The 11026-nt window shown below is 40.7% G+C and overlaps 1 long non-coding RNA gene across 1 annotated transcript; it reads right to left on the reverse strand.

Moving 5' to 3' along the window:
* Window positions 1–3339: 3339 nt before the first annotated feature.
* On the reverse strand, window positions 3340–6490 carry LOC122563440. Its single transcript, XR_006315607.1, has 3 exons — window positions 6389–6490; window positions 4452–4541; window positions 3340–4124 (listed from the first exon to the last, which is right to left on the reverse strand). It is a non-coding gene; the product is annotated as an uncharacterized LOC122563440 (long non-coding RNA).
* Between the last annotated feature and the right edge of the window lie 4536 nt (window positions 6491–11026).

The raw sequence follows: 11026 nt of genomic DNA on the forward strand, positions 1-11026 counted from the left end.
TTAGTGGACCTTATCAAGTTGAAAGGAAATTGGGTGAGGTGAACTACTTGAAAGGGACTCCAGACAGAAAGAAATCTCACAGAATGTGTCATCTGAATATGCTCAAAAGGTATTTTGACAGGGAAGGAAAGCAAGAGGAGAACATATCACTCATTGCAACACACAGGGAAGGACTGTCCATGCAAGGACTGCCACAAACACTGCGTAGGACAAACAGGAAGAAAGTTAGCCACCAGGATACACAAACACCAGCTAGCCACAAAAAGACACGATCCTCTCTTCCTCGTAGCCCTACACACAGAGGAAAAAAAAACACAATTTCGACTGGGACAACACATCTATCCTGGGACAGGCTAAGCAAAGACATGCCAGAGAATTCCTAAATTCTGGATTAGTGGTGCTGGAAGAGCACAGCAGTTCAGGCAGCATCCAAGGGGCAGCGAAATCGACGTTTTGGGCAAAAGCCCTTCATCAGGGATAAAGGCAGAGAGCCTGAAGCATGGAGAGATAAGCTTGAGGAGGGTGGGGGTGGGGAGAAAGTAGCATAGAGTACAATAGGTGAGTGGGGGAAGGGATAAAGGTGATAGGTCAGGGAGGAGAGGGTGGAGTGGATAGGTGGAAAAGGAGATAGGCAGGTAGGACAAGTCCACACAAGTCATGGGGACAGTGCTGAGCTGGAAGTTTGGAACTAGGGTGAGGTGGGGGAAGGGGAAATGAGGAAACTGTTGAAGTCCACATTGATGCCCTGGGGTTGAAGTGTTCCGAGGCGGAAGATGAGGCGTTCTTCCTCCAGGCGTCTGGTGGTGAGGGAACGGTGGTGAAGGAGGCTCAGGACCTCCATGTCCTCGGCAGAGTGGGAGGGGGAGTTGAAATGTTGGGCCACAGGGCAGTGTGGTTGATTGGTGCGGGTTGATTGGTGCGGGAATTCCTAGAGGCCAGGCACTCAACCACAATGCCATAAGCAAACACATAGATCGAGATACCATCTATCAACCCCTCAGAAAACAAACAGGAAATGACATCACCACAAACCCCAGGAACCCCATCCAGGACAAACATATAAATAGAAAGCAGGAGACAACCTGCTTTCACTTGGAGGTCACTACTGATGATGTTACCTAGCCAGGTAATGAAACGTCTGGATATCAAACCTACAGCTCAGCGAGCAAACCTGCACTCTAAACAGAGGAAAGAACCAAGTTCAGAGGATTCTGCACTGGACATTCCTCAAATCAAATTGGACAATGAGGCAGTTGTCAAAAATTAGGATAAATTATTGAGTTACCTTCCTTCGGAAAATCAAAATGACCTGAAAGAATTATTACCATCACATGGGGAATTAAGTGGAAATAAGCTGGCAAGTACTAACCTAATTTGCATGATGTAGGTATAGGAGATGTTCCAATGAAGCAACATGTTCAAAGTCCTAACTCTGTAAAGTTGGCACAGGTTCAAAAGGAGATTGAATGCATGCTCCAGAGTGACATAATCTAAGTGGGTTACATTGACTGGAGCTCACCCATAGTCATGGTGCCAAAGCCAGATGGATTATCGCAAAGTCGTTTCAGTTACAAAGACTGATAAATATTCGATTCTGCTTTGGAAAGACTGTTGAGAAGGTGGGAAAAGGAACTTATATTTCCAAGGTGGACTTGCTCAGAGGGTCCTGACAAGTACCTTTGTCAGTGAGAGCAAAGGCAATTTCAGCTATCGTAATGCCGAATGGACTGTATCAGTTTAAAGTCAGGCCATTTGGCATGAAAATTGTGCCAGCCACATTTCAGAAACTAACCAATAAGGTCATTGCCAGACTATCCAACTGTGTTGTACGTATCGATGACCTGGTGATTTTTAGTCATACACGGAAGGAACATTTACAACATTAATCAGACTTGATCGATAGACTTCAGAAGGCGGGCTTGGTGATAAACCTGTTTAGAGACAAAAAAAAACTGCAGATAAACCTGACTAAAAGTGAATTTGCCAAAGCCCAAGTCACCTTCCTGGACCATGTTATTGGACACGGGCAAACAGCCCTGCGGGATGCAATAACGAAGGTAATTGTGGAATTGACAAAAATAGCAGTGCTGAAAATGTGTTGCTGGAAAAGCGCAGCAGGTCAGGCAGCATCCAGGGAACAGGAGAATCGACGTTTCGGGCATAAGCCCTTCTTAAGGAATGCCTGAAGGGCTTATGCCCGAAACGTCGATTCTCCTGTTCCCTGGATACTGCCTGACCTGCTGCGCTTTTCCAGCAACACATTTTCAGCTCTGATCTCCAGCATCTGCAGACCTCACTTTCTCCTCAAAAATAGCAGTGCTACAGTTCCTGGGACTGAATCCAGTTTATCAACAATTTGTACCAAATGTTGGTAGGTGGCTGCTTCACTCATTGAATTGCTAAGGAAAGGTGAGAAATTTCAGTGGACAGCGGACTGTGAGGAGGCATTTGACAGTGTGAAAGCTGTGTTAGCCACTGTCCCAGTAGTACACCTAAATTACATAAAGCTATTCAAAGTGCAAGTGACATGGGTGTCGGTGCCTGCTTTTGCAAGAAGATGACAAGAAGATAGAGAGACCTATCGGGTATTTCTCCAGGAAGTTGAACATTCATCAGCAGAAATATTTGATGTTTGAGAAGGGGTTACAATGTTTCAGTGTCTATGTTACCAGTAACGTATCTGAGACAATCATATATGCTGATTATAACTCATTGAGGTTTGTGGAGAAATTTAAGAACAAAAATGCCAGACTGTTTAGATGAACCTTGTTGTAACAGCCATTCAGTTTGAAAATTGTACATGTGGCAGGAGAAAACGGGAAAGCCGACACATTGTTGAGATTCAAATGAGTAATGGAGGTGTTTGTGGCAGAAGTACAACAGACTGAAATGGAATATAGTTGTGCATGTCTTCACGTGTCTGGTCAATGTAACATATATGTGTGTTTTCAAGTACTATCAATTTTGGTTTCGGGGGTTTAATATGTTTGGATATTGATGGGTTTTTTTAAGGGGAGGGGGAGGTGTGACAAAGCTGCTCCTTTAACAAGGTTATGCTGTACTTATTTTTTTTCCAGAGTGATCATAAATGACACAGAATTCGCAAAGTCTGGGGTTGAAGGGCTTTAGGGCCAAATTGACAATAGCTAACAGATACTGCCTCAGAAGAAAGGCTTTCGAGTTAAAAATAAAACACTTAAACAATGAAAGAGGAGTGTCTAGTTCTCCCAGCTCAGTTTTGCTCTGGTTAGGTTGGTTTTTAGCAGCAATGTGGAAAAAGAAGCAGGTCCAGGCTGGTCCTCTGTCTCTGACATCTATCCTGTAAGAACCTGTGTTTGATTTCACACTTTGTGTCAAGGTGTGTTTATGGGGATTGTTGCAAGTATTTGGAACAGCATCATTAAGTTGGGATGATCAGTTGGGTTTTCGGGGAGATTAAGTTATTCAATATTCTGTTTGCTATTATTTGTGTTTTATTCAGTAATCTTGTAAATAAATTTTGTTTAAAACTAAGTGTTTTGACCAACAACATTTCTCTTGGAATATTCACTTTACACCTGCTTAAAACAACTAGCAAAGTTAGGGTCTGGGCTACATTCTTGAATTGTTTTGAGGGGTCTGCCCTGATCCATAACAATGGCGGTAGTTCACCTATGACACTAGTTGCATTTCAGAGAAACCTCACTTAATAGACAATCACTTAATAGAAATAATGGGGCCTATGGGAATAATGGAGTTAGGGACAGACCAGCAACAAATATCACTCATGATAGCTCAAAGATCACGCAAAAGCTTAACACACCCTGAATGAAGGGTAAAATCATACTTATTAATGAAACAAAAGTAAATTTAACATAATACATTCAAATAATGTAAGAAAGCTGCTTTCTGCACAGTATCTCTCACAGAAAGCTGCTCTGTTAGCAGCTGACATCGGAGCATGTGCAGAACGGTGTGGAGATTTCAGCGCAGACACCAGCTCATGCACAGAATGAAGCACGTGAACTGATCCCCACTGGAATCACGCTATTGCCAGGTAAGGATTCTCAAAAATACCATTCCGAATTCTTCACCGATGTTATAGCCAAATCGCGCTGATAATACTCGAGATATCCCAGAACTATCTGTGTTAGTAAAACAAATGGAAAATAACTTTTCAAGTTAGATTGGATGGAGTGGTAAATTCAAAATAAAAATATTAAAATTATTCACATTTTAAATCTCAAATGGAAGAAACTTGGTACTTTTATAATATCATTTATAAAAATCCAGATCTCTAACTAATTTGATTAGTCCCCATTCAAGTGCCTGAGGAATGAGCTTCCTCCATTATGAGATGTATCAATATTAGCTCAATACATGTTGTGTCACTACAGGCATGATATATTTGGCTATTTACTTATCTACTAAAATAATGAAAATGTTATTTCCAAGAACTAAAGAACGCTCACTTCATTATCTCTTAACAAGATTCTTTCTGAACCTTTTTGCAAATTTTATCAGTGGAATTATCCACCTCCCCCTCGAGCCGAGTCATCTTCCTGCAACAAAATGAACAGAATAACACACTGTTGACAACACCACAGGATGTGTGCATCTATCTCTAAAATATGAAACGGAAACATAGGATTTCATGGATGGACATCATTTAAAAACAAATGACTGTGTTTGCTTTTTGCAGGAGAATCCAAAGCTAACTTATTACTGATCAGAATACCCTGAGCTTTGTATTTTCTGTTTCAAGTAAGTATCTGATTTCCCTTGAAAGATGTGCTTTAGTAATTGTTGCTTTGACCACTTCTTTGGCAACCAGAACGTTAAGTACAAGGATAATACACATCTGGGGATTTCTATCTGTTACATTTTCTGTGTGTACTGGCAGCTGAAAGTAAGCCCTTTATTTTTGGAGAGTAGACACCAAGAGACAGAATTATTTGGGTCAGGTGGGAACAGTTACATGGATGAATTTGCGGTGTCAATCAGGTGCTGTTTGTTATTAATACTCACAATTATAATAGGAGAGAAAATTCCCTTTGCTTGATTGTTACAAGATTCAGATCACATTCAAGGAGTGGTACATCTTTATTGACAGCTCCAAATTGAACAAGACCAAAGCCACATCAAGGAATATGAGATAAACATCTTTCTGTAATATAACTGAGTTTAAACTTCAACATGTATTATTCATTATACAGTAAGTGCTTGGTTATTTGTCAAGTGCAGTTTTTTGTTATTACAAATTGAATCAGTTATTGATCAATGTCCTTCATACAAAAACATGGCAGTCAAAAACTCTCTCGGGGATATTTTTGCATTGAATTAAATGCTACAGGAATGAAGGCATTGACATTCAGAGCACAGATGGAGATTTGGAAAAAACTACATGAAAGACATTTGTGCCCAAAGAGCTCTCAACATGGCCAAATTGGAGCCTTCAGTGAAAAGGCCACTTCAGCCAGTATTTACCACAACACTTGTGTAAGCAGCTGAACTTTGTGCTGGGAACATCCACCTGGGTATTAGACTTCTCTTCAATTTTGATCTTCAGCATGGCCTCCTGTGACATATTTGAGAATCAGTGTGTCATCTCACTCAGCTCTTGACTATCTTTAACTGCATTGAAGTGTCAGCCAGTTAGTGTGGACTCAGTATGTAGACTTGGACAGGAAGAATGACCATATTCATTTAAAGGTACAGGTTTAAATGTTCCCAAACATGAAAGGAAAGAATGGAGAGAAAAAAAACATATTACTCAGTAACAAGATTGTGGAGAAAAGAGAACTATTAGTGGAAAGAATTGGAGGTGTATTTCAATTCTGGTAGTGTCATGGACCACAAGAGCAGAGCTTAAAATGTTTCAGAGGTGTCAATAGGACCCACATCTTGTTATATTTATATCAAATCAGACATGTTTTACACAAGTACCATGGAGCCCCTCCCATCAGTCATATCAATTTGTTTTTTATCATTTATGAATCAGATAAGAAGATATATGCAATATGTAATCTGAATCAGAAAACAGGATAAATACAATTTTGAACTCTCTCTTAAGTATATATCCCATCATGTGATGTAGAAGTAATAATTTAAAATAAAACCAACACATAAAAATCAATAGTATGTTCTATTAATGCTACATTGTTGTTGAGATAATGTCTCTGAAATAAATTTTAGCTGCAGGATGAAGCAATGTTAATGAGGAAAATTGTAAGCGCAATTTTAGAGCACATGAACAATTTAACTAAAAAGCGCAGAGACAATTTTCTCAAATATTCTGCAGTATAAATCTGCATAGCAATAAGAAAATTTTGAATTATCTGAAATAATTCATTTTATGCTTCAGTTAATTTGAGTCAAAATCACATACATGTTTTAAAGATATACTTACAAGAGGAACCTTATTTTCCAACTGATAGTTCATATAACGCAATACTTAATTATGTAGAAGTATTCACTTTCTGTTGGGGTTTCCTTGGTTACGAACCTTTGTTTGGAACCTCATGAAGTTGAAGTCAAATTCAAAAGATGCAGAATTAACATGTTGTTTGCTCAGAGGCAGAAATAAGAAGTGCAAATGCCTAATACTTCAAAGTTTCTGACAAATATCGATTTTAAAAGTCAGATAACAGGGCTGAATGTGTAGGTATTTCATATTAATAATAGCCAATAATAACCCTTAATTGGTAGCCTTCTTAAATAAGATAAAACTAATTCCTTTGAAATAAATTATTTTATTTCATTATTGATTGCACTACATTCAAACCCAATCATTTTGCTATGAGCTACAATACAACATATCACTGCAGATAATGAATAATTATGCAACGCTTTTTATTCATTTTATCATTAATACACCACACTGCATTGTAAGAGGTGAAGGAAAGGACCCTGAGTACAGTCAGTAAACCTGCTTCATCTATCTCCATGGGACATAGAATCACAGAGTCAAAGAGTCATACAGCATGGAAACTGACTCTTCAGTCCAATCAGCGACCATGCCAAACATAATCCCAAGATAAACTAGTCCCATCTGCATGTTCTGAAATTTTCCAAACGGAAATGAGAGACCAAATATCTTAGTTACTTAAAGTATTGGAGCATCAGCCTGCTGAATCACAACACCATGGTTTGAATTCTTATACTGGCTAAGCTTTTTCTTGATGCCTATCCCTTGCTTTGCCCCATTGTGATATCTTGACATTAGCTATGATTAACAGACCTCAATCAACAAGGACACTACCTGAGAAAAGAGGGGACATTGAATAGGGGGCAGCTGAATATAAAACTAGAGTTTCAAATTCATGTTGGGTGGCATGGTGGCTCAGTGATTAGCAATCTAATCTAATAAACAAGATTTAAAAAGTGGGCGGCACGGTGGCACAGTGGTTAGCACTGCTGCCTCGCAGCGCCAGAGACCCGGGTTCAATTCCCGCCTCAGGCGACTGACTGTGTGGAGTTTGCACATTCTCCCCGTGTCTGCGTGGGTTTCCTCCGGGTGCTCCGGTTTCCTCCCACACTCCAAAGATGTGCAAGTCAGGTGAATTGGCCATGCTAAATTGCCCGTAGTGTTAGGTAAAGGGGTAAATGTAGGGGTATGGGTGGGTTACGCTTCGGCGGGTCGGTGTGGACTTGTTGGGCCGAAGGGCCTGTTTCCACACTGTAAGTAATCTAATCTAATCTAATCATTGCTGCCTTGCAGCACCAGGGAGCCAGGTTCAATTCTAGCTTTGGTCAACTGCCTGTGAGGAGTTTGCATATTCTCCCCATGTCTGTGTGCGTTTCCTTCAGATTCTCCAATTTTTCTACCACAGCCAAAGATGTGCAGGTTAGGTGGATTAGCTATGGAAATTGCAAGGCTACAGGAATAAGGCAGTGGGCGGTCTCGGTGGGATGTTCTTCAAGGAGTGTGGACTTGATGGACCTGCTTCCAAACTGTGGGATTCTATTATTGGTTATGTTCTCGAAGTATTACCAATAGCAACTTTCAAAAGTTGAATGGGGCAGGCTGCTCGCAGGTAAAGGGACAACTGGCAAATGGTAGGCTTTCAAAAATAAGATCATGAGAGGTTAGAGACAGTATGTTCCTATTTGTGCGAAAGGCAAGGTTGGTAGGAGTAGGGAACACTGAATGACTGGATATATTGAGATTCTGATCAAGAAAAAGAAGGAGGTGTATGCTGTGGTTCTGTTCGCCGAGCTGGAAGTTTTTGTTGCAAACGTTTCGTCCCCTGTCTAGGTGACATCCTCAGTGCTTGGGAGCCTCCTGTGAAGCGCTTCTGTGGTGTTTCCTCCGGCATTTATAGTCACTGCCGCTTCCGGTTGTCAGTTTCAGCTGTCCGCTGTAGTGGCCGGTATATTGGGTCAAGGTCGATGTGTTTGTTGATGGAGTTTGTGGATGAGTGCCATGCTTCTAGGAATTCCCTGGCTGTTCTTTGTTTGGCTTGCCCTATAATGGTAGTGTTGTCCCAGTCAAATTCATGTTGCTTGTCGTCTGCGTGTGTGGCTACTAGGGATAGCTGGTCGTGGCATTTCGTGGCTAGTTGATGTTCGTGGATGCGGATCGTTAGCTGTCTTCCTGTTTGTCCTATATAGTGTTTTGTGCAGTCCTTGCATGGGATTTTGTACATTACATTGGTTTTGCTCAAGCTGGGTATCGGGTCCTTCATTCTGGTGAGTTGACAACCAGCTATCCCTAGTAGCCACACACGCAGACGACAAGCAACATGAATTTGACTGGGACAACACTACCACTATAGGGCAAGCCAAACAAAGAACAGTCAGGGAATTCCTAGAAGCATGGCACTCATCCACAAACTCCATCAACAAACACATCGACCTGGACCCAATATACCGGCCACTACAGCGAACAGCTGAAACTGACAACCGGAAGCGGCAGGGACAGGCCACTATAAATGCAGGAGGAAACACCACAGAAGCGCTTCACAGGAGGCTCCCAAGCACTGAGGATGTCACCTAGACAGGGGACGAAGTGTTTGCAACAAAAACTTCCAGCTTGGCGAACAGAACCACAGCAACGAGCACCCGAGCTACAAATCTTCTCACAAACTTTGAAGGAGGTGTATGTCAGGTATGGACAGCTACGATCAAGTGAATGGGAGATGTAGGAGTACACAAGAGGAAATCAGGAGCGCAAAAAGGGACATGAGATAGCTTTGGCAGATAACGTTAAAGAAAATCATTAAGGCAGAGAGTAACTAGGGAGAGAATAGGACCCCTTAAAGATCAATAAGGCACCAATGTGTGGAACCACAGGAGATGGGCGAGACCCTAAATGAATTTACTGTGGAAGCAAGGGAACTTGGGGAAACAAATAGTGATGTCTTGAAAAGAGGTCACATTACAGAACAGGAGGTGCTAGACTAGTTAAAATACATAAAAGTAGATAAATCCCTGGGACCTGATTAGGTGTATCCCAGGACATTATGAGAAGCTAGAGAAGAAATTGCTGGGCAGCTAGCAAGTGAACTTTAACACTTGAGAATGTAACTTATAAAAAGTTCTGCGATTTACATATGAAACAACTGAAACCAACATGTTCATTCGAAAAGATGAGAGACTTAACAAATAATCCAGGTCTTTTTCAAAACATAATTTCAGTTACATCACACTGTAAACTTTTGCTACAAATTCTGTGTTATATGATCTTAAACACCACAACCACCTGATGAAGGAGCAGCGCTCTGAAAGCTACTGTTTCCAAATAAACCTGTTGGACTGTGCACAACTCTGCTATAGGAGTGATGTTATTAAACTGGAAAGAACACAGAAAATCTTTACAAGGATGTTGGCAAGACTGAAAGGTTTGAGTAATAAGGAGAGACTTGATAGGTGGGACTTTTTTGCCTGGTGTGTAGGAGGCTGAGGGGTGACCTTATTGAGGTTTATAAAATCATGAGGGGCATAGATAAGGTTAATAGTCAAGGTTTATCCCCTCGGATAGGGGATTCCAAAACTAGAAGGCATTGGTTTAAGGTGAGAGGAGAAAGATTTAATAGGGACCTGAGGGGCAACGTTTTTCACACAGAGGATGGTTCATATGTAGAATGAGCTGCCATAGGAAGTGGTAGTGATGAGTACAATTACGACATTTGAAAGACATGAATAGGAAAGATTTAGATGTATGTGTCAAATGCCAGCAAATGGGATGGGAGTAGTTCAGTTTTGGATACCTGGCCACGTGGATGAGTTGGACCGAAAGGTCTGCTTCTGTGCTGTATGACTCTATGACTCTAGAACTTTATGACACCAACTGAATCAAAAGGCTTTCTCCATATCTGTCACTGTTAAAACTGATGAACAAAAAAATCAAAGGAAATGAACTACCACCAATTTTTGATGCCAATATTATTTTCCTCCTGCATTGCTACTATCATTATCTCCTACAGACTCTGGGCAAGCTTGGCATGTTGACAACTCTAAATGAAGAGAATTTATCTTTAAGTAAGTATCGTTTGGCATCCTTTGGCAACGTATTCTAATAGTTCAACTTTTATAAATTAAATCTCGAATTCTGTTTATTGCGTTAAGCTGGACTTTGCCTGTGTCAATTGAGTAAAACAAATGTATTTGATGTTTAATTTTGCACTATAGGGACGATGTAGAGTTTGTACTGCCTTTCTTTCCTTAATTCTGCCTAATTATGTTTATTTCCCATCACTAAATCCATTGCCGCCAGGCCCAAACGGCTATGCCAATACCTATGAATATACTTATGGTTTCTATGACGTCAGTGTACTGATACAAAAGGCAACCATTCATTTAGATAATGTATGCCTGCTTCTCAACTCCATTTGCTCTGCATTGCCTGCTACCTTCACCTAACAAACAGCTAGCTGTCTCAGCCACAAAAGTTCACTTTGTTCCCTGGCATTCAGATTCTTTCTAAAGTTGAGAATGCCAGACTTTTAATATTCTTCATGTGAAAATCACTGCCTAGTTTTGTTCCTGAATGGTGAAGCTCTAATTTTAAGATTATTTTTGATTCATTTTAGATTTTCTCTCACCT

This window comes from Chiloscyllium plagiosum, chromosome 27 (assembly GCF_004010195.1).
Source record: "Chiloscyllium plagiosum isolate BGI_BamShark_2017 chromosome 27, ASM401019v2, whole genome shotgun sequence".
NCBI classification, from domain to species: domain Eukaryota; kingdom Metazoa; phylum Chordata; class Chondrichthyes; order Orectolobiformes; family Hemiscylliidae; genus Chiloscyllium; species Chiloscyllium plagiosum.